This window comes from Hyperoodon ampullatus (genome assembly GCF_949752795.1).
Source record: "Hyperoodon ampullatus genome assembly, chromosome: 14".
NCBI lineage: Eukaryota > Metazoa > Chordata > Mammalia > Artiodactyla > Ziphiidae > Hyperoodon > Hyperoodon ampullatus.
The window spans coordinates 46,624,488-46,649,277 of record NC_136927.1 but is presented as its reverse complement, the minus strand read 5'-3'; the positions used below and the strand labels follow the sequence as shown (position 1 = coordinate 46,649,277).

Sequence of the window (24,790 nt, the reverse complement as noted above, 5' to 3'; positions counted from 1 at the left end):
TCAGATAGATACCCAGAAATGGAATTGCCAAATCATATGGTAGTTCTATTTTTAATTTTTTGGAGGAATTTCAATACTATTTTCTGTAGTTGGCTGCACCAATTTACATTCCCACCAACAGTGAACATGGGTTCCCTTTTCTCCACATCATTGCCAACACTTGTTATTTCTAGTCTTTTTGATAACAGCAATTATAACATGTGTGAGGTGATATCACATTGTGGTTTTGATTTGCATTTCCCTGATGACAAATGGTGTAGAACATCTTTTCATGTATCTGTTGGCCATCTGAATGTCTTCTTTGGAAAAATATATTGATATATTTGAATCCTCTGCTCATTTTTTAAATCAGCTTGTTTGTTTTCTTAGCTACTGAGTTGTATGAGTTCTTTATATATTCTGGATATTTGCTCCTTATTTGATACATGATTTGCAAATATTTTGTCTCATTTGGTAGGTTGTCTTTCATTTTGTTAATGGTTTCCTTTTCTGTATAGAAGCTTTTTAGTTTGATGTAGTCCTACTTGTTATTTTTGCTTTTGTTGCTTTTGCTTTTGGTGTCAGATTAAAAAAATCATTAAGACCTATGTCAAGGATGTCACTGCCTATGTTTTCTTCTAGGAGTTTTATGGTTTCAGATCTTACATTCAAGTCTTTAATCCATTTTGAGTTAATTTTTGTGTATGGTGTAAGATAGCGGTCCAGTTTGTTTTTAAATTAATTAATTAATTAATTAATTTGTGCATGTGGCTGTCCAATTTTCCCAAAATCATTTTTTGAAAAGACTGTCCTTTCCCCATTGTATATTCTTGGTTTCTTTGTCATAAATTAATTGACCATGTATGTGTGGGTTTATTTCTGGGCTCTCTGTTTCATTGGTCTATGTGTTGGTTTTTATGCTAATACCATACAGTTTTAATTACTATATCTTTGTAATATAGTTTGAAATGTTACTCTCTTCCTTTGTGGTTTGGTGACTTTCTATAGTGGTATGCTTATATTCCTTTATCTTCTGTCTAGTTAGTATAGATTTTTGCTTTGTGATACTGTGAAGCTTACATGTAGCAATTTATATCTATAATAGTCTATTTTAAGTTGATAACTTAAGTTTGATCCCATTGTAAAGATCAACATTATTACTGTCTCCCCACCACATTTTATATTTTTGATGTCACTTTACATCTTTTTATCTTGTATATCCCTTAATAATTATTGTAATCATAGTTATGTTTAGTTCTTTTTTCTTTTAACTTTCATACTAATTTTATGTAATTAATCCACTACTTTTACTATATATTTACCTTTCCAGTGAGATTTATTTTTTCATAAGTATTCTTGTTGTTAACTAATGACCTTTTTTTTTTTTTCAACTTAAAGAAGTCCCTTTAACATTTCTTGTGAGGCCAGTTTAGTGGTGATGATCTCTTTTAGCTATTGCTGGTCTGGAAAACTCTTTATCTCTCCTTCACTTCTGAATGATAACTTTGCTGGGCAGAGTATTTTGGTTGGAAGTTTGTTCTTTCAGCACTTTGAATATATCATGCCACTCCTTTCTGGACTGCAAAGTTTCTTCTGAAAAATCTGCTGATAGCCTTATGGGGGTTCTCTTGTACATAAAAAGTAGCACATAAAAAGCTACTTTTAATATTCTCTCCTTGTCTTTTTTTTTTTTTTTTTTTTTTGCGGTACGCGGGCCTCTCATCGTTGCGGCCTCTCCCGTTGCGGAGCACAGGCTCCGGACACGCAGTCTCAGCGGCCATGGCTCACGGGCCCAGCTGCTCCGCAGCATGTGGGATCTTCCTGGACCGGGGCACGAACCCGTGTCCCCTGCATTGGCAGGCAGACTCTCAACCACTGCGCCACCAGGGAAGCCCTCTCTCCTTGTCTTTAACTTTTGACATTTTAATTATAATGTTTTTTGGTGTGGGTCTTTTTGGGTTCCTCTTGTTTGGAACTCTCTGGGCTTCCTGGATCTTGATGTCAGTTTCCTTCCCAAGGCAAGGGAAGTTTTTGGCTATCACTTCTTCAAGTAAGATTTCTGCCCCTTTCTCTCTCTCTTCTTCTGGGAGTTCTATAATGCAAATGTTAGTTCTTTTGATGTTGTCCCATAAGTCCTTAAGCTGTCTTCACTTTTTTTCTTTTTCCTTTTTTTTTTCTTTTCTTTTTGCTTCTCTGATTTCCACATTCCACTACCTTGTCTTTGAGTTGACTAATCCTTTCTTCTGCTTCATGTTGTCTGTGTGGAATCCCTCTAGTGTATTTTTCAGTTCAGTTATTTTATTCTTCAGCTCTGTGACTTCTCTTCAGCACTTTCTTATATTTTCCATCTCTTTGCTTTAGTTCTCATTGTGTTCATTCATTCTTCTCCCCAGTTTGGTGACCTTCTTTATGACTATCACTTTGAACTCTTTATCATGTAAATTACTTATTTCCATTTCATTAAGGTTTCTTCTGAGGTTTTATCGTGTTCTTTCATTTGAAGTGTATTCTTGTGTTTCTTCATTTTGCTTGACTCTCTGTGTAGGTTTCTATACAGTAAATGAAACAACCACCTCTCCCAATCTTGAAGGCGTGGTCTTGTGTAGGAGATGAACCTTGTCATTCAGCCCTGCCTAAGCTCTTATCTCTTAAACCTCTGTGCTTGTCCAAGCAGCCTGTTATATTTTTAATAACTCCCAGTAATTGAGGGTGCACAAGACCTGTCAGTGTCCCAAAGGGGAGCACCTCAGTACCTAGATTCAGACTGACTAGAAGCCAGATCCTCAGGGATCAGCTTTTAAAAGTATGCAAATATATACAGTCCTGTGGGACTGAAAGCGTAAACCCTGATAGCCACCAGAGCCAGGTCATCTGGAGGTGTCCCCTGGTGGCAGTTACAAAAACTGGGGCTCCAGATGAGTGTATAAGCTCTCTTCTGGGTGATACCAGTGAGCTATAGCAAGGCAGAGGGAGAGCACCAAAATGGCGTTCACAGCCTACATTTCTTCAGACCACCTCTGTAGGCCACTAAATGTGTGCAGTCCTGAAGCCTTCCCCTCAGGTTGAAGCTCCAGGACCGACAAAGTGGACTTCTTCTCAGAAGTACTGGGGGGTGTGCCTCAGTCTGCTTTCTGTGCAGTGGCCTGGGGTGGTAGCCTGCCAAGAACCTTCCCTCTGATTCCATAGTCTATGGGACCCAGTAATGCAGTACCCCTTGCCCCCTGCCACCAAAGGCAGGCGCTCATGGGGATACCCCCTGGGTGGCAACTGCAAAAACTGGGGCACCAGATATAGAAACCAGGGAACCAGAGGCTTGTAAAACTCCCCTTCAGGAAACACTGGCACTCTAGAGCACAGCAGAGGATGAGTATGAAGATAGCTGCCCTCTGAAGTCTCTAGAAGGGATTACAACCAGCCCTTAGCCGCATGTTTAATTAGAATCCTTCCCCTAGGTCACAGTCATGATAATTAGCTAATAGGCCTCCTTCATAGAAAGACTGATTGCTTGGGCCTGTGGCCTGTTACTGCACCCATGGGGTGATAGCTGTTTAAGAACTCTTTCTTCATTGTTTACAGCTCTGGAGGACCCATAAGCATAAGCCCCACTGGCCTCCAGAGCCAGCCGATCAAGTGACATCCCCTAGATGGCAGCCACAAAAATTGGGGCACCAGATGTAGGTAAAAGCACTCTTCTGGTAGATACTGGTGCTCTAGAGCAGAGGGAGGGTACAAAGATGGAGCCTGCCAGTCTCAGTCCCTGGAGAGTGTTCTAACAACCGCCTAGAAGTGTATTAAACTAGATGCCTACCCCTCAGACCGACGCCTTCACATAAACGGTTGAGCCTCCTTCACTTCAAGTCTAGGCATGATCCATCAGCTGCCTCTTTGCTGGTTCCTGGGATGGGCGAGTCTGAGCTCATGAGCCTTTAAGAGCGGATTCTCGGATTGCTTCAGTTTTGTGGGTTTCAGGACGCGAGCCCTGTTGGTTTTCAAAGTTAGATGTTTGAGGGCTTCTCTTTCAAGTGTGTGTCTTGAAGGTTGGGATGCCTGATGTGGGGTTTGAACCCTTTGTTCCTCAGGGAGAAGCTCTGGGTTTTGAGTTCCCTCCTGATTGTGGGTCACTGTGCCAGGGATGGGGTTTATGGTGTGCCAGCCTCTCCTACCTGCTTCAGTGTGGTTTTCTCCTTGTTTGTCTGATGTGTAGTTGTTATTCAGCCAGCTTTCAGGTTTTTTAAAGAGGAAATTGTTCCATATGTAACTGTAGTCTCAGGGTGTCCATGGGAGGAGGTGAGCTCAGGATCTTCCTACGTTGCCATCTTGAACTGAAACTCCAAGTTAAACATTTTTGAAATTTTATCTAGTTGAGCTGTAAACCAGGAATGCCTTGCCTTGCAAGGTGGTGAGTTCATTGAGGAACACAGTACTAACTGGGTGTCCATCTCTCTGGAATTCCTGCACTTGATGGGGCAGGGTGCTGGGGGAGTTGATCTCTCTTTCCTTCCAACTCAAGATTGTGAGTCGGAACCCAAGTGTACTATTTGCCTTAGACTTAGAGAATGATTTACTCAGTTCTCTTCCACGAAGAAGCAACTGATGTACTTGAACTCTTATGCCTTCATTGAAGATATTAAGACTGACGTAACCTGTGGACATCATGTCTGGGAAGCCCTGAGGATACAGGGCAGAAAATGTCAAAATCAGCATAATAATGCAGATGTCAACACAAGTCAAGATCATCATACTAATATATGAACTGGGGAATCAATAATGATTGGACATGAGTTCATGAAGCAGTGTTTACCCATTTCTGACATGTCTCCAGGAAATTTCTGTATCAACACTAGCACGTGGTAATATATTTGGTCAGCTCATCTTACCATGCACTTACTCATTCATTTATTCACTCGCGTTGCTCATCCATCCATTCCTTCATGTGTACAACATGTATGAGGTACTTACTATGAGCAAGCCTATCTGTAAGACACAGAGATGTCATCCTGTTTGCAAGAAGCCTGTGCCCTTGGGAGTGAACAGTCAAGGACACCTATAATAGGATAGAAGCAAGGCTGTGGTTGAGATTTCTACCAAGGCGCGGCATCTGACTTTCTGGGTTGGGTAGTGCTCAGCAAGGATTGGCAGTGTTGTGTTGAGTAGCACGGATGACTGGCAGAGGCACTGAGAGGCAGTGGTTGCTTAGAAGCATCAGAAGAGGGTGGGGTAGCTAAAAGGATGCAACAGAGAGGGAAGTGGAGGATGAGGCTGGGCAGGGAGTCAGCGGCTTTGTCTATTACATGACAATTTTTGGATTTTTTTAGGCAGCAGGAATGCACTAATGAATTTTAAGCTTAATGGTCAGATGTGCATGTTAGAAAGTTCACTTTGCAAGACACAGTGTTAGGAGTTGACCACAATAACTCAAGGAAGAGATGACTTGCATTTGAATCTGAGTGGCGGCAGAAGGGATGGAGAGGAGGAACAGAGTCCAAAGGTGTGAGAACTAGCACCAGGGGTCATTTGAGTAATGAATTTGAAATATTATAGTTAGATAGATAAAGTGAATATATATTATATAGCACAATGTATATAGTTAGCACGTATGTTTAACATTAATATTATATATATATATGTAATAAAGTGCTTAGTATGATGCTTTGTATCTAATGAACATTTGTCAGTAAAACTAACATTTGTATCCAAAAATAGTGCTTCCACTCTCTCTTTTGGCAGTATTTCTGGATGACCTTTTCTGTTCCATTGATCCACCTGTCATTTCTTCTTTCATTATCTCACTATCTTTTTTTAAAGTAATTTTTATTGGAGTATAGTTGATTTGCAATGTTGTGTTAGTTTCAAGTGTACAGCAAAGTGAATCAGTTATACATGTACATATATCTACTCTTTTTTTAGATTCTGTTCCCACATAGGTCATTACAGAGTATTGAATAGAGTTCCCTGTGCTATACAGCAGGTTCTTATTAGTTATCTCTTTTATATATAGTAGTGGGTATATGTCAGTCCCAATCTCCCAATTTATCCCTCCCCCACTTTTCTCCTTGGTAACCATAAGTCTGTTTTCTACATCTGGGATTCTATTTCTGTTTTGTAAGTAAGTTCATTTGTACCAGTTTTTTAGATTCCACATATGAGCGATAGCATATGATATTTGTCTCTGTCTGACTTACTCAGTATGACAATCTCTAGGTCCATCCATGTCGCTGCAAATGGCATTATTTCGTTCTTTATTAAATGGCTGAGTAATATTCCATTATATGTATGCACTCACTATCTTTTTTTTTTTTTTTTTTTTTTTGGCTGTGTTGGGTCTTCGTTTCTATGCGAGGGCTTTCTCTAGTTGTGGCAAGCGGGGGCCACTCTTCATCGCGGTGCGCGGGCCTCTCACTATCGCGGCCTCTCTTGTTGCGGAGCACAGGCTCCAGATGCGCAGGCTCAGTAGCTGTGGCGCACGGGCTTAGTTGCTCCGCGGCATGTGGGATCTTCCAAGACCAGGGTTCGAACCCGTGTCCTCTGCATTGGCAGGCAGATTCTCAACCACTGCGCCACCAGGGAAGCCCCACTATCTTAATAATAAGAGCTTTTCAGTGTGTTTTCCTAGCTGATAGGTTAAATCCCTTCCTGGCTCTTCTTCACACATTCCTCTCTGTCTCTGTGATCATGCTGGCTTCCTGGGGAAGGCCCCCTCACTCTCCCAGGTGTACATGGAATTCCAGAATAAGCCTGGAATTACAGTGCACTATTAAGCTTATGGCTGTGACTTCCTGAGTGTCTGTAAGTTTTATCAGCTTCCAAATGCTTTGACATGGTGTGGGATCTCCCTGGGACTCTGTGACTTTCAGGAGGCGTTGGGGCCTCTGTAGAGACCCCCCAACACACGCTTTCCCAATGGAAGAAGGCCACGCGACATGCTGGGCTCTTTGGCTGTGTGTGTGTTTGTGTGTGTCTGTGTCTGTGCATGTGTGTGTTGTGTGTGTCTGTGTTGGTGGGTGTGGTTTCCCCCACACTAGGCTGTGGCTGCCAAGATGATGAGGAGCTTTATGAGTTGACAAGGCCCCAGACTGCATTTTGTTTCTGTCTCTACCCTGGAGTTTGTGCGTCTGTTTTGAGTTGCGTCCCTGTTTCTGAAAGAATAATGCTGGTTATCTGTAAACTCATCAGTTTAAACTGTAACCCTGGAGAAAATTATATCCTTAGTTGTATGCAGGGAGGTAGGAAGGTAGCTGGGAGCTGATTTACAACCTTGGCTCTCTATTTTTGCTGCCACTATGGAGCCTTTGTAGCTTGGGCCAAACCGAAGACAGAAGTGGGCAGAGTGATTGATTATTCCTGAGTGGTTATCAAGCCAGGGTACCTCGGGACTCCTGGGCTCAGTGTGAGATAGATGAAGCTGCTCCCTCATCCACATGAGGTGTCCTGCAGAAATTCGGTGTTGACTCAACTGCACTAGAAGGGAATTTCTAAAATTTCAGAGGTGGAGGTTATTTTTATTAATTAATATTTGGAAAATTGGGTGGCTATTGGAGAAAAGAATGTATAGTTTAGAGCATCAATGCTCTAACCTCTCTGCATCTATGTAAAATTTCCTCTCAGTCACCATAGCGCTTTTTTTTTTTTAACATCTTTATTGGAGTATAATTCTTTACAATGATGTGTTAGTTTCTGCTTTATAACAAAGTGAATCAGTTATACATATACATATGTCCCCATATCTCTTCCCTCTTGCGTCTCCCTCCCTCCCACCCTCCCTAACCATAGCACTTTAATTAGTATTGCTTTATTTCTTAATATCAGATAGGCACCCCCCCTCAGTTTTCTTCTTTTAGAAAAATATCTAAGTTTTATCACCTCTGTGTTAATTTTAGAACCTTTTGTTATGTTTCAGAAAAAAAATTCCATTTGGAATTATATTAAACCTGTACATTAAAAAGAAATAATGGTACCTTCATAACATTCCATCTTCTAATTAAGAAACATGTCTCCCTCTGCCAGTTTATATATGTCTCATTTTATCCATTTAGTAAAATTTTATAATTTTCCTCCTATTGGTTAAAGTTATGTCTAAGTGTACTGTCATAGTTGTTGCTTTTACAAATAGAAATTTTTTTACATTTGATACTCTGGTTGGTTATAGCCAGAATACAAAACACTGCCCTGGAAGCACTTAATGTCACTGGCATGGCCATCTTCAAGGTTACCAGGGCCCTTTTCACTGCCAAACCAAATGGCCCTTTTCAGGCTTGATTTCCCTGTGACATTCATCAGTGTGGACACTCTTTTTCTTTATGAATATACATGTACTATAATATGTAGTGGTAATCCCTCTTCTCTTCTCCTAGTAGATGTTTTTCTCACGGGTATTTAATTTTCTTTTTCAACATCACTTTATAATAGATGGCTCCAAGTTCAATCTTCACATCTCATCCATACTCATCCATATATACTCAACCGTTTTTAAGACCTTTCTATGGGTCAGGCACTGGGGTGACCACATCCCTGCCATTAAGTACCTAGACGTGGAACCATGGGAGAAGCCTTCCTATGGGACAGGTAAGATGCTGTGTCTGTCAGGATCCCAGCAGGAAACAAATGGCACACTCAGAAGGGGTGTTTAAAGGGATTTTAGCAAAACATTTACAAAGGTTTGGGCAGAGTTAAGGGAAATCAGCAAGGAATGACCAGGCATGGTGAATTACTCCAAGGCTAGGACCAGAGGAGGAAGCAGTTGCCATGCCAGTGCCTAAAGGGGCAGGAAGCAGGGAGAGGTTAACAGAACACGGGGTTAGCTCTAAGCCTAGGCTAACCCTAGGAGATACCTGCCTGAACACAACTGTGCCATAGTAGAATGCAGCCTCTACCAAACCACACCTGGTCGGGAGGGAGCTGGAGGATAAATACCCCAACCTCTCTCTCTTCTTGTCCATCAGTCTCCTCAAGGCAGCTCCTGGTGGTTGAGCCCATCCCAAAACCAGAAGGCAAGGGAACCCATGATGCTGTCTAAATAGGTCTGTCTCCTGGGGCATAAAGCAGAGAAAAAAGGTGGAGAGAAACATGAAGAATATTCAGTAAAGGTGCTATGGGATGGCTGACCTCAATTGGTTCTTCCTTCTTCCTTACCTTCAACTTCTTGCCAATAGCATCCCTTGGCTCTGCAGTCTTCAGCTACAGTAACTCAAGAGGCAGTGCCTCTTACGGGAGAAGAAGGCAATGCCAAGTCCTCTCAGGCCTGGGGCCAAGCAGCCACCCCATTCTCTTCCCTCTTTCCCTCCTTCTTCTCTTTGCCAATTACAACTTCCACGCCTACACGTTCATATCAGTCTGCAGCGGCTACAGTTGCTTCTGGCCAAAAAGCAAAGGGCACTTTCAGAAAAGAAAGTTCCCTGGGTGCATGGAGTCATCCCAGCTTGTCCCAGTGGCATCTTCTCCCAGCTAAGTAAGGACCAACTTGAGTCTTGTTGGTGAACTTGAACTTTTATTTATTGTTGCCAACAGTTTCTGGGACCTGCTAAGTAAGCACATTAAAATGCAAGTGAAAATTTTTGCTGCTTTGTTGAACCTTTCTGGCAGATTCAGTTGGGGGGAAAATGGGAACACATGGACCACAAAATATATAATTCATAGTTGTCACATTGCACTCTGAGGAATGATCTTTTTTGAGGCTGCTAAGTGGGTGCCTTTCATGATGGAAGAAATAATGCCACAGAAAGGGAAAAAAAATCTCACTTGGGAGGCAGCATTCCCCATGTGTCCTTGGTAGGATTAGCCTGCATTCCTAGACTTAATTCCTATGCCATTTTGTAATAAATTCCCTCCCTGGCCCCTCTGCCTGCATTGGAAAGGCTGTCCATGGGAGCATGCTGGGCAAACACAGCTGAGATGTATTTTAGCTCCGAGGTGGCATTTAATGACCTGGGATTGGAAGCTATCTATTTAGGCTGGACAAAAGAAATGCTGTATCGTCAAGGGGAGAAAAAGGTGTGCACAGATGAAATAAGAGGAAGAATCAGATGTTTTCCACTGAACCTGCTGAGTTAAGTTGAAGGTCAATCCTGCTCCATTTGGGCAGTCTCTCTTCTTGACCCTTGGGCTCCATTCTGGCAAGAAAACCACAGAAGGCTGAGTTTCTGGCTTTCGATAAGAGGCTGCAAATATTGGGGAGGGAAAAGGGAAACCCAGGGTGAATGATCAAAAGCAGACAAAACGAGGAGAAGAACCCACTGTCAGTAGTCTCTTTATCATCTTCTAAAATTATGTAATATTTCACACATCATATATATCACATATGTGTCAGGAAATAATTATATAATGAATACTAGCCATGTCTCCCTCCCAGCTTTACAATGGAGCGTTACCAGGATCTTGAGGTTCTTTGGGTGTCCTTCTCCCATCATAATCCACGCTCTTTTTTTACTGCTGTTTATAGTTTCAGTACATAGATTTTTATTTCTAAACTATATTTTGATTACTTTTTGAAACTTTGTATAAATGGAATTCTATGCATTTTTTTTTGTTTTGTTTTGTTTTTTTTTGTTTTTTGTGGTACGCGGGCCTCTCACTGTTGTGGCCTCTCCCGTTGCGGAGCACAGGCTCCGGACGCGCAGGCTCAGCGGCCATGGCTCACGGGCCCAGTCGCTCCGCGGCATGTGGGATCTTCCCGCACCGGGGCACGAACCCGTGTCCCCTGCATCGGCAGGCGGACTCTCAACCACTGCGCCACCAGGGAAGCCCCTATGCATTTTTAAACATCTTTATTGGAGTATAATTGCTTTACAATGATGTGTTAGTTTCTGCTATGTAACAAAGTGAATCAACTATACATATACATGTATCCTCATATCCCCACCCTCTTGCGTCTCCCTCCCACCCTCCCTATCCCACCCCTCTAGGTGGACATGAAGCACCTAACTGATCTCCCTGTGCTATGCGGCTGCTTCCCACTAGCTATCTATTTTACATTTGATAGTATATATAAATCCATGCCACTCTCTTACTTCATCCCAGCTTACCATTCCCCCTCCCTGTGTCTTCAAATCCATTTTCTATGTCTGCATCTTTATTCCTGTCCTGCCCCTATGTTCTTCAGAACCTTTTATTTTTTAGATTCCATTTATATGTGTTAGCATACAGTATTTGTTTTTTACTTTCTGACTTAACTTCACTCTCTATGAGTCTCTTAAGTCCATCCACCTCACTATGAATAACACAATTTCGTTTATTTTTATGGCTGCGTAATATTCCATTGTATATATGCGCCACATCTTCTTTATCCATTCATCTGTCAATGAATAGTTAGGTTGCTTCCATGTCCTGGCTATTGTAAATAGAGCTGCAATGAACATTTTGGTACATGACTCTTTTTGAATTATGGTTTTCTCAGGGTATATGCCCAGTAGTGGGATCGCTGGGTTGTATGGTAGTTCTATTTTTAGTTTTTTGAGGACCCTCCATACTGTTCTCCACAGTGGCTATATTAATTTTCATTCCCACCAACAGTGCAAGAGGGTTCCCTTTTCTCCACACCCTCTCCTGCATTATTGTTTGCAGATTTTTTGATGGTGGCCATTTTGACTGGTGTGAGGTGATACCTCATTGTAGTTTTGATTTGCATTCCTCTAATGATTAGTGATGTTGACCATCCTTTCATGTGTTTGTTGGCAATCTGTATATCTTCTTTGTAAAATGTCTGTTTAGATCTTCTGCCCATTTTGGATTGGGTTGTTTGTTTTTTTTGATATTGAGCTGCATGAGCTGCTTGTATATTTTGGAGATTAATCCTTTGTCAGTTGCTTCATTTGCAAATATTTTCTCCCATTCTGAGGGTTATTTTTCATCTTGTTTATGGTTTCCTTTTTTGTGCAAAAGCTTTTAAGTTTCATTAGGTCCCATTTGTTTATTTTTGTTTGTATTTCCATTTCTCTAGGAGGTGGATCAAAAAGGATCTTGCTGTGATTTATGTCATAGAGTGTTCTGCCTATGTTTTCTTCTAAGAGTTTTATAGTGTCTGGCCTTACATTTAGGTCTTTAATCCATTTAGAGTTTATTTTTGTGTATGGTATTAGGGAGTGTTTCATTCTTTTACATGTAGCTGTCCAGTTTTCCCAGCACCACTTATTGAAGAGGCTGTCTTTTCTCCATTGTGTATTCTTGCCTCCTTTATCAAAGATAAGGTGACCATATGTGCGTGGGTTTATCTCTGAACTTTCCATCCTGTTCCATTGATCTGTATTTCTGTTTCTGTGCCAGTACCATACTGTCTTGATTACTGTAGCTTTGTAGTATAGTCTGAAGTCCAGGAGCCTGATTCCTCCAGCTCCGTTTTTCTTTCTCAAGATTGCTTTGGCTATTTGGAATCTTTTGTGTTTCCATACAAATTGTGAAATTTTTTGTTCTAGTTCTGTGAAAAATGCCAATGATAGTTTGATAGAAATTGCATTGAATTTGTAGATTGCTTTGAGTAGTATAGTCATTTCCACAATGTTAATTCTTCCAATCCAAGAATATTGTCTATCTCTCCATCTGTATGTATCATCTTTAATTTCTTTCATCAGTGTCTTATAGTTTTCTGCATACAGGTCTTTTGTCTCCTTAGGTAGGTTTATTCCTAAGTATTTTATTCTTTTTGTTGCAATGGTAAATGGGAGTGTTTCCTTGATTTCTCTTTCAGATTTATTGTTATCAGTGTATAGGAATGCAAGGGATTTCTGTGCATTAATTTTGTATCCTGCTACTTTACCAAATTCATTGATTAGCTCTAGTAGTTTTCTGGTAGCATCTTTAGGATTCTCTATGTATACTATCATATCATCTGTAAGCAGTTAACAGTTTTACTTTTTCTTTTCTGATTTGGATTCCTTTTATTTCTTTTTCTTTGGTGATTTCTGTGGCTAAAACTTCCAAAACTGTGTTGAATAATAGTGGTGAGAGTGGGAAACCTTGTCTTGTTCCTGATCTTAGTGGAAATAGTTTCAGTTTTTCACCATTGAGAATGATGTTGGCTGTGGGTTTGTCATATATGGCCTTTATTATGTTGAGGTAGGTTCCCTCTATGCCCACTTTCTAGAGAGTTTTTATCATAACTGGATGTTGAATTTAGTCAAAAGCTTTTTCTGAATCTATTGAGATGATCATATGGTTTTTCTTCATCAATTTGTTAATATGGTGTATCACATTGATTGATTTACGTATATTGAAGAATCCTTCCATTCCTGGGATAAACCCCACTTGATCATGGTGTATGATCCTTTTAATGTGCTGTTAGATTCTGTTTGCTAGTATTTTGTTGAGGATTTTTGCATCTGTATTCATTCGTGATATTGGCTTGTAGTTTTCTTTTTTGTGGCATCTTTGTCTGGTTTTGGTATCAGGGTGATGGTGGCCTTGTAGAACGAGTTTGGGAGTGCTCCTCCCTCTGCTATATATGGGAAGAGTTTGAGAAGGATAGGTGTTAGGTCTTCTCTAAATGTTTGATAGAATTCGCCTGTGAAGCCATCTGGTCCTGGGCTTTTGTTTGTTGGAAGATATTTAATCACAGTCTCAATTTCAGTGCTTGTGATTGGTCTGTTTATATTTTCTATTTCCTCCTGGTTCAGTCTCAGAAGGTTGTGCTTTTCTAAGAATTTGTCCATTTCTTCATATAGTTGCTTGTAGTAATCTCTCATGATCCTTTGTATTTCTGCATTGTCAGTTGTTACTTCTCCTTTTTCATTTCTATTTCTATTGATTTGAGACTTCTCCCTTTTTTTCTTGATGAGTCGGGCTAATGGTTTATCAATTTTGTTTATCTTCCCAAAGAACCAGCTTTTAGTTTTATTGATCTTTGCTCTTGTTTCTTTCATTTCTTTTTCTTTTATTTCTGATCTTTCTTTATGATTTCTTTCCTTCTGCTAACTTTGGGTTTTTTTTGTTCTTCTTTCTCTGATTGCTTTAGGTGTAAGGCTAGTTTGTTTAATTGAGATGTTTCTTGTTTCTTGAGGTAGGATTGTATTGCTGTAAACTTCCCTCTTAGAACTGCTTTTGCTGCATCCCATAGATTTTGGGTCTTCGTGTTTTCATTGTCATTTGTTTCTAGGTATTTTTTGATTTTCTCTTTTTTTTAATTTAATTTTATTTTTTTACACAGCAGGTTCTTATTAGTTATCCATTTTACACATATTAGTGTATATATGTCAATCCCAATATCCCAGTTTATCACACCACCACCTCCCCCCGCCAGATTTCCTCAGTGATCTCTTGGTTATTTAGTAGTGTATTGTTTAGCCTCCATGTGTTTGTATTTCTTACACATTTTTTCCTGTAATTGATATTTAGTCTCATAGCATTGTGGTCGGAAAAGATACTTGATACGATTTCCATTTTCTAAAATTTACCAAGCCTTGATTTGTGACCCAAGATATGATCTGTCCTGGAGAATGTTCCAGGACACTTGAGAAGAAAGTGTAATCTGCTGTTTTGGATGGAATGTCCTATAAATATCAATTAAGCCCATCTTGTTTAATGTATTATTTAAAGCTTGTGTTTCCTTATTTGTTTTCATTTTGGATGATCTGTCCATTGGTGAAAGTGGGGTGTTAAAGTCCCCTACTATGATTGTGTTACTGTTGGTATCCCCTTTTATGGCTGTTAGCATTTGCCTTATGTATTGAGGTGCTCTTTGCTGGATGCATAAATATTTACAATTGTTATATCTTCTTCTTGGATTTATCCCTTGATCATTATGTAGTGTCCTTCATTGTCTCTTGTAATAGTCTTTATTTTAAATTCTATTTTGTCTGATGTGAGAGTTGTTACTCCAGCTTTCTTTTGATTTCCATTTGCTTGGAATATCTTTTTCCATCCCGTCACTTTCAGTCTGTATGTGTTTCTAGGTCTGAAGTGGGTCTCTGGTAGACAGCATATATACGGGTCTTGTTTTTGCATCCATTCAGCCAGTCTGTGTCTTTTGGTTGGAGCATTTAATCCATTTACATTTAAGGTAGTTATCGATATGTATTACTTTTTTCTTAATTCCTTTGGGTTTGTATTGTAAGTCTTTTCCTTCTCTTGTGTTTCCTGCCTAGAGAAGTTCCTTTAGCATTTGTTGTAGAGCTGGTTTGGTGGTGCTGAATTCTCTTAGCTTTTGCTTTTCTGTAAAGGTTTTAATTTCTCTGTCGAATCTGAATGAGATCCTTGCTGGGTAGAGTAATATTGATTGTAGGTTTTTCCCTTTCATCACTTTAATTATGTCCTGCTGCTCACTTCTGGCTTGCAGAGTTTCTGCTGAAAGATCAGCTGTTAACCTTATGGGGATTCCCTTTTATGTTAATTGTTGCTTTTCCCTTGCTGCTTTTAATATTTTTTCTTTGCATTTAATTTTTTTTTTTTTTTTTTTTTTTTTTGTGGTATGCGGGCCTCTCACTGTTGTGGCCTCTCCCATTGCGGAGCACAGGCTCCGGACGCGCAGGCTCAGCGGCCATGGCTCACGGGCCCAGCCGCTCCGCGGCATGTGGGATCTTCCCAGACCGGGGCACGAACCCGCTTCCCCTGCATCGGCAGGCGGACTCTCAACCACTGCGCCACCAGGGAAGCCCAAAAGTAGACTGCTTTTTTTTTTTTTTTTTGCGGTACGCGACGCGCAGGCTCAGTGGCCATGGTTCACGGGCCCAGCCGCTTCGCGGTATGTGGGATCTTCCCGGACCGGGGCACGAACCTGTGTTCCCTGCATCGGCAGGCGGACTCTCAACCACTGTGCCACCAGGGAAGCCCTGCATTTAATTTTTGATAGTTTGATGAATGTGTGTCTTGGCATGTTTCTCCTTGGATTTATCCTGTATGGGACTCTCTGCGCTTCCTGGACTTGATTGACTATTTCCTTTCCCATATTAGGGAAGTCTTCAACTGTAATCTCTTCAAATATTTTCTCAGTCCCTTTTTCTTTCTCTTCTACATCTGGGATCCTTATAATTCGAATGTTGGTGCATTTAATGTTGTCTCAGAGGTCTCTGAGACTGTCCTCAATTCTTTTCATTCTTTTTTCTTTATTCTGCTCTGCAGTAGTTATTTCCACTATTTTATCTTCCAGGTCACTTATCCGTTCTTCTGCCTCAGTTATTCTGCTACTGTTTCCTTCTACAGAATTTTTAATTTCATTTATTGTGTTGTTCATCATTGTTTGTTTTGTCTTTAGTTCTTCTAGTTCCTTGTTAAACGTTTCTTGTATTGTCTCCATTCTATTTCCAAGATTTTGTATCATCTTTACTATCATTACTCTGAATTCTTTTTCAGGTAGACTGCCTATTTCCTCTTCATTTCTTTGGTCTGGTGGGTTTTTACCTCACTCCTTCATCTGCTGTGTGTTTCTCTGTCTTCTCATTTTGCTAAACTTACTGTGTTTGAGGTCTTCTTTTTCAGGCTGCTCCCAGTTGTTCCCGTTGTTTTTGGTGTCTTCCCCCAGTGGCTAAGGTTGGTTCAGTGGATTGTGTAGGCTTCCTGGTGGAGGGGACTGGTGTATGTGCTCTGGTGGATGAGGCTGGATCTTGTCTTTCTGGTGGGCAGGACCACGTCTGGTGGTGTGTTTTGGGATGTCTGTGACCTTATTATGATTTTCGGCAGCCTCTCTGCTAATGGGTGGGGTTGTGTTCCTGTCTTTCTAGTTGTTTGTCATAGGGTGTCCAGCACTGTAGCTTGCTGGTCATTGAGTGGAGCTGGGTCTTAGCATTGAGTTGGAGATCTCTGGGAGAACTTTCACCATTTGATATTACGTGAGGCCAGGAGGTCTCTGGTGGACCAGTGTCCTGAACTCGGCTCTCCCACCTCAGAGGCTCAGGTCTGACACCCGGCCAGAGCACCAAGACCCTGTCAGCCACACGACTCAGAAGAAAATGGAGGAAAAAAAAGAATGAACAAAGGAAAAATAACTAAATAAAATAATAAGTTATTAAAGTAGAAAAAAGTTATTAAAAATAAAAAAATAAAAAAGTAATAAAAAAAGAAAGAGAGAAAGAAGAGAGCAACCAAATCAAAAACAAATCCACAAATGATAACAAGCACTAAAAACTATACTAAAAAAAAAAAAAAACCCAGATAGAACCCTAGGACAAATGGCAAAAGCAAAGCTATACAGACAAAATCACACTAAGAAGCATATACATACACACTCACAAAAAGAGAAAAAGGAAAAATATATATATATATATAAAAGGAAGAGAGCAACCAAATCAATAAACAAATCTACCAGTGATAATAAGCTCTAAATACTAAACTAAGATAAACATAAAACCAGAAACCAGTCAGTCGCATACAGCCAACCCGTAGTCTACTGTGGCTCCCAAAGTCCACCGCCTCAATTTTGGGTTGATTCGTTGTCTATTCAGGTATTCCACAGATGCAGGGTACATCAAGTTGATTGTGGAGATTTAATCTGATGCTCCTGAGGCTGCTGGGAGAAATTTCCCTTTCTCTTCTTTGTTCGCACAGCTCCTGGGGTTCAGCTTTGGATTTGTCCCCGCCTCTGCATGTAGGTCACCTGAGAGCATCTGTTCTCCCCCCAGACAGGACTGGGTTAAAGTAGCAGCTGATTAGGGGGCTCTGGCTCACTCAGGCCGTGGGGAGTCAGGGGTACGGAGTGTGGGGCGAGCCTGCGGTGGCAGAGGCCAGCATGACGTTGCAACAGCCTGAGGTGTGCCATGTGTTCTCCCGGGGAAGTTGTCCCTGGATCACGGGCCCCTGGCAGTGGCAGGCTGCACAGCCTCCCGGGGGGTGTGGTTAGTGACCTTTGCTTGCACACAGGCTTCTTGGTGGCTGCAGTAGCAGCCTTAGCATCTCATGCCCGTCTCTAGTGTCCATGCTGATAGCTGCAGTTCGCGCCCATCTCTGGAGCTCGTTTAGGCAGTGCTCTGAATCTCCTCTCCTCGTGCACCCGGAAACAATGGTCTCTTGCCTCTTCGGCAGTTCCAGACCTTTTCCCTGACTCCCTCCCTGCTAACTGTGGTGCACTAGTCCCTTCAGGCTGTGTTCATGCAGCTGACCTCAGTCCTCTCCCTGGGATCTGACCTCTGAAGCCCAAGCCTCAGCTCCCAGCCCCACCCGTTCCGCCGGGTGAGCAGACAAGCCTCTCGGGCTGGTGAGTGCTGGTTGGCACTGATCCTCTGTGCAGGAATCTCTCCACCCCTGTTGCTGCTCTCTCCTCTGTGGCTCCTAAGCTTCCCGCCCACCACCCCCGTCTCCACCAGTGAAGGGGCTTCCTAGTGTGTGGAAACTTTTCCTCGTTCATAGCTCCCTCCCAGAGGTGCAGGTCCTGTCCCTATTCTTTTTTCTCTGTTTTTCCTTTTTTTTTTTTTTTTTTTTTTGCGGTACGCGGGCCTCTCACTGTTGTGGCCTCTCCCGTTGCGGAGCACAGGCTCCGGACGTGCAGGCTCAGCGGCCATGGCTCACGGGCCCAGCCGCTCCACGGCATGTGGGATCTTCCAGGACCGGGGCACGAACCCGTGTCCCCTGCATCGGCAGGCGGACTCTCAACCACTGCTCCACCAGGGAAGTCCTGTTTTTCCTTTTTTCTTTTGCCCTACCCAGGTACGTGGGGAGTTTTTTGCCTTTTGGGAAGTCTGAGGTCTTCTTCCATCATTCAGTAGGTGTTCTGTAGGAGTTGTTCCACATGTAGATGTAGTTTTGATGTACTTGTGGGGAGGAAGGTGATCTCCACATCTTACTCGTCCGCCATCTTGAAGGCGCCCCTCAATTCTATGCATTTTTGATGCTCGCTCTTTGCATGAAGTCTATGAGATTTATCTGTTTATCTGGAAGTCATTCATTCTCATTGCTGTATAGTATTCCTTTTTAATGAGTGTATTACCGTTTATTTACCATTCTTCATTGTATTTTGAACACTGAATTCTTGCTTCCTACAAAATTTCCTGGGCAGAGTATTTGTGTGTATGTTAGGAACTGGGTGGAATGTCTTATTCGGTCTCCATTACTTTTGGATGGTCAAATAATTAATCCTTCTAAGCCTCCATTTTTTCATCTCTAAAGTGATCATGGTAATATCTACCCTGCCTGCCTAAGAGAAAAATGGATACAAAAGCATTTAAAAATTTTAGAGCCTAAACAACAGTCAACAGTGGGTGGAGAGAGAGTGGTCAAGTGGATTTATGAAGACAGCAGAAAGTTTAAGCACTTGGTTGGTATTGAGATGTTTCTTCATCCTTTTAAGTCTTCCTTCCTTGAAGTCTTGAGCTTCAAATGAAGCTTCAATGAGAGAACATGCATGCAGAGTACAGAAGTAGTAAGTCCTAAAGTATGCAACTCCTACTGTAGATATGGTGGAAGCATAAGAGGGCGTGTGGTCAGAGAACACTTCCTGAGCATCGTCTCTTTGTTCTTGCTACTCAACATCTTGGCCCTCCCACTCCTTACAATGGCTACGGTCCCCTCCAAACTGATAGCTGCCAGGGTTCATGTTTTGGGCCTCCTCTACCCTCTGGACTTCCATGCCCAAGTGTTTCAGCTCCCCACTGGATGTATGATCCTATCTGAATGTCCCATGAATGCTCCATATACCACATGTAGAGACTAGAATGCATCTTCTGGAACTTCCTTCTGTGTGCCCTGTTTTGTGAGTGATATTGCCACTCAGTCCTCTCGCTGGAAACCCCAAGTTCACTCACTTATTCCTTCTCTCTCACCCTAACTCGTGTCTGTCTCCTGCCTTGTGATGATATCTCTTAAATGTTTCTCAAATCTCTCCTCTCTTTTTGATCACCACCACTCATACCTTAACATGATGCCCCTTCTATCCTGGTCTGGGCTGCTGCAACAGCTCCAGAACTAGTCTCCTTATCTGTCACAGAGACCAGGTTTTATCCTCCCTTGTATCTCTAACTATATCCAGAACTCAGGTCTCATCTTCCTTTGACAGCTGCAGAACCTTAACAAAGTTACCACGTTCTCAGATTCAGTGTCCTCATTTGTCAACCAGAGATCATTATCATACCTTCCTCATGAGGTTTTCAAAAGATAAGATGAAACAGTGATAGAATATATGTAAAGCACTTAGCAGGGTGCTTCCCAGCACACAACAGATGCTCAATAAATGGTAGTTGGCCTTACTGTTAGTGCCTGGGGTCTGCCCTTGTGCTATCTACCTTCTACGTAAAAATTGTAAATTGTGCCTCAGATCATGTTACTTTCCTTCTCCACGCTTTAGGTACCTTGTCACATACAGATAAAATCTAACCTCAAGGGAACCAAGGCTGCATAATGAATTTTGTGGGCCCTAAGCACTTTGGCCTTCACAGAAAAACAATAAAACAACAATTTAAAAGAGTATTAAAATTTTTTATTCGATAACTGTGTCTTTCTGATTTTAAAAGAAATTTAAACATCTTCCTGAACCCTTAAAAATATTGGAGGACCTAGGCACTGTGTTTACTGTGATGAATAGATAAGTCCTCCCTGAAGGGACCATATACCTTCTCTCTCTCTCTTTTTATCCCCAGTCTTGCTGAGGTTATTTCCTCCCAACCATCTTTTTTTCTTTTTGTTTCTCTCTCTCTCTTTTCTCCCTCCCTCCCTTCCTCCCTTCGTTCCTTCCTTTCTTCCTTCCTTCCTCTCTCTCTCCATCCCTCCCTGTTACTCCTTTCTTCCTTGATGTCTTTCTTTTGTTTCATTAGTTTCTGTTCTTTTGTTTATTATTGCTTTCTTTGGGCTTCCTCTCTTTTTTTTCTTGGGTTAAATGCTTACCTTATTAATTATCAGTTCTTCCTTCCCCCCCCCGTTAATATATGCATTTATATAGTTACTTCCAAGTATTGCATTAGCACAATCCTACAAGTTTTGAGATGTACTGTTTCATGATCTGTTAGTTTCATGTAACTTCTAATGGCAATATGATTAATTATTTGACCCACATTTGTTTTAGAAGTCTTTTAAAACTGCCCAAATGTGTGAATCCTTTGTGGTATTTTTATTGTTGGCTTCTGTTTTTTATTGCTTTATGTTCAAAGATGATCTGTAAGCTAGGTTGAGACTTGTTTGTGGCCTGTCAATTGTTTAAATGTTCCATATACTCTTGTAGAGAATATACGATTATTAGAAAGTCAGGTGCAATGTCCATTATATCAAACATCTTAATTTTGTTGTTCAGTTCTACCGTATCTTTGCTAAATTTTTGTCCTTAGCTGTTCAGTACTGAGAGATGTATTAATATTTCCCACTGTGATTGTGGATTTGTTAATTTCTTCTTGTAATGTGGTCCATTTTTGCTTTATGTAATTTGAAGCTATGTTGTTAGGTGCTTGGTAGTTTGTAATTCCTAAGAGCTACTGGTGGATTGTTACTTTTATCATTATGTAATGACCTTCTTCATCCCCATAAGGCTGTTTGCCCTAAAGTCTGTTTTTATCTGATGTTTACAGAGTGATTCCAGCTTTCTTTTGGTTAGTATTGTCATGGTCTGTATTTTCCTTATCCAATTCCACTCTGTTTTTTTGATATTGATTGTATTCATTTTGTGTAGTTACTATAACCAATGACCATAATCTTTTTTTTTTTGTGGTACGCGGGCCTCTCACTGCCGTGGCCTCTCCCGTTGTGGAGCACATGCTCCAGACACGCAGGCCCAGCAGCCATGGCTCATGGGCCCAGCCACTCCACGGCATGTGGGATCTTCCTGGACTGGGGCATGAACCCACGTCCCCTGCATCAGCAGGTAGACTCCCAACTACTGCGCCACAAGGGAAGCCCTGACCATAATCTTTTTTTTTTTTTTTTTTTTTTTTTTTTTTTTTTGCGGTACGCGGGCCTCTCACTGTTGTGGCCTCTCCCGTTGCGGAGCACAGGCTCTGGATGCGCAGGCTCAGCGGCCATGGCTCACGGGCCCAGCCGCTCCGCAGCATATGGGATCCTCCCAGACCGGGGCACGAACCCGTATCCCCTGCATCAGCAGGCGGACTCTCAACCACTGCGCCACCAGGGAGGCCCCCTGACCATAATCTTGATGGCTTAAAACAACAGAAATTTTTTCTCTCACAGTTTGAGGCTAGAATTCTGATATCAAGATGTTGGCCAAGCCATGCTTTCTCTGAAGGGTCTAGGAAGTAATCCTCCCTTTCCTCTTCCTAGCTTCTGGGAGTTGTTAGCAATCCTGGGCATTGCTTGCCTTGCAGCTGTATCCTTCAATATCTGTTGTCAAATGACCTTCTTCCCTCTGTGTATCCGTGTTTCTATCTCTAAATTTTTCTCCTATGAGTACACCAGTTATATTAATTTGATTACATATGCAAAACCCCTATCTCCAAATAAAGTCATCCTCATAGGTTCAGAGTAGACAGGGGGCCACTGATCAACTCAGTACCTTCATAATTAGAAATTATGAAACATTTAAGGCATACAAAAGGTCTCATATTCTGTGCACGTTTGAGCTCCAAAACGCCAGCCTTTAGTTAATGAGCAATGCATCCTTCACACCATCCCAGCAGACAGAGTCTCAACTCTGATTATAACTTACGTCTGGGCGTTTCCTTTAACTTCTTGCAAGCTCAGCTATGCATTTACAGTATTAAAAAAGTTTTCATTCAGAATTTCTAGGTAGTTTATTGGAAAGTTTTCCTGTTGTTTTAGCCTTCCATCTTGCTGGAAATAGAATTGTCTATCATAAGTGGGTTTTTAAAAATAGCTTTATTGAGATTTTTTCACATGATATCATTCATCCACTGAAAGTGTACAATTTAGTGGGTTTTAGTATATTCACAAAGTTGTGCAAACATCACCACACTCTGATTTCCAGAACATTTCCATTGCCCAAAAAGACACTCGATACACATTAGCAGTCACTCCCCATTCCCTCCCCAATTACCCACCACCCTAAGCAGATACAGATCTAATTTCTGTCTCTAAAGATGTGCCTATTCTGTGCATTTCAGGTAAACAGAACCATACAGCATGTGGTCTTTCCTGTTCAGCATTATTTACTCGGCATGTTTTCAAGGTTCACTCATGTTGTATATATCACTACAGACAGTCTCTGACTTACAGTGGTTCGATTTATGATTTTTTTGACTTTATGATGGTACAAAAGTGATAAGCATTCAGTAGAAACCATACTTTGAATTTTGATCTTTTCCTGGGCCAGCAATATGCAGTACGGTACTGTCTTATGGTGCTGGGCAGTGGCAGCGAGCCACAGAGCCCAGTCAGTCATGTAACATGAAGGTAAACAACCAACACATTTACAACCATTTTGTACCCATGCAACCATTCTGTTTTACACTTTCAGTACAGTATTCAATAAATTTCATGAGATATTCAACACTCTTTATTATAAAACATGCTTTGCGTTAGAATGAGTTTGCCCAACTGTAGGTAAGTGTTCTGAGCATGTTTAAGGGAGGCTAGGCTAAGCTATGATGTTTGGTAGGTTAGATGTTTTAAATGCATTTTCAACTTACGGTATTTTCAACTTATGAAGGATTTATTGGGATGTAACTCTTTTGTAAGTTGAGGAAGATCTGTACTTTTTTAAAAAGATAGTTTTTTATTGCCAAATAATATCACATTGTGTGGATGTACCACATTTTGTTTTATTCACTTATCAGTTGATAGACACAGCTAATCTGAATGATGCTTCTATGAACATTTGTGTACAAGTTTTCAAGTGGGCATATCTTTTCATTTCTCTAGGGTAAAAAATGGAACTGCTGGATCATATGGTAAAACTACGCTTAGCATTTTGAAGAACTGCCAAAGTATTTTCCAAAGTAGCTGCACCATTGTGCATTCCCACTAGTAATGTCCTATCGGGAGTGATTTTAAAATCCAACACAGGTGTCTGTACTTGACCTGGGATGAGTCCTTACAGATTTTGGAGCACAGTGAAGGTGATGTTATTGGAATGGTTGCTGCACGGTGATGTGGCATGAGAGATTAAAGACCAGGAAGCAGGTCACTTCCTGTGACCAGGAAGTGTTGGAGTAATCCAGTTCTCAGTTGATGGTTCCTCTGTTGGGATGGTGGAGGGCAGAAAAGATGTCAGGGTTCCCGAAGAACACCATGGATGGTGGAAATGATTCTCAGGTAGGAAAATGATGTTCACTTGAGACCAATCCTGAGATGCTTGCTGAACCTTTCCTTACTGATTTTATATCACAGAAAATAAATTTTTATTTTCAGAGAAGCAGGAAATGGAATACAGGTCTTGCCATTATGGGGTGGAGGACCATCCTGTGACTGAAGCAGATTTACTGGCCTTTGACTTACTTGAGAATGCCTTCCTGGGAGTTTATGGTCCTCCTAGGCTTTGTGGTCTGCCCTCCATGAAAGCTGAGGATGCTTTTTACATCTCTGGTCCATGGTCTTCCTGCCCGTGGTAGGAAGTGGGGTGTGTGTGTGTGCACACGCCTGATGGTGAACAGGGTAGCTTGAGCATTTGAAATAGCAAAAGAGAATGAGAACCCTTAACAGCAGAAGTTTTCAAGCCGAGAAGTAAAACCTCCCATAACTGTAGGATTTTAAAATTACCCATCAAGCTGTTTATCGTTTAATGGAACAACAGGTATAAAGCTACCACCATCCTGGGAACGTGCAATTGCTCAATGAGGCTTGTTACAGAGGCCTTCTACTCTACTGGGCATGGTTATCACCATTATGGGTTTTTCTTCTCTGTGATTTATTCTCAAACATTTTGTGTTTCCTTTTGCCATTTAAATGAGATTTAAATAAAACCATTAGGTATAGAACGGTGGCAGATGGTTACACACTTTAAACTCATGATAAAATCAATCTGTATATTATTCTCTGTTCAAATGAAGCAAAAACACCTGCAGTCTGG

General features: G+C 41.3%; 1 protein-coding gene across 1 annotated transcript in view; it reads left to right on the top strand.

Moving 5' to 3' along the window:
- Positions 1-24,790, top strand: part of GALNT17 (polypeptide N-acetylgalactosaminyltransferase 17) — a gene marked incomplete at both ends in the record, with an annotated part of 450,019 nt that overhangs the window by 152,781 nt on the left and 272,448 nt on the right. The gene's annotated exons all lie outside the window — the stretch shown is intronic.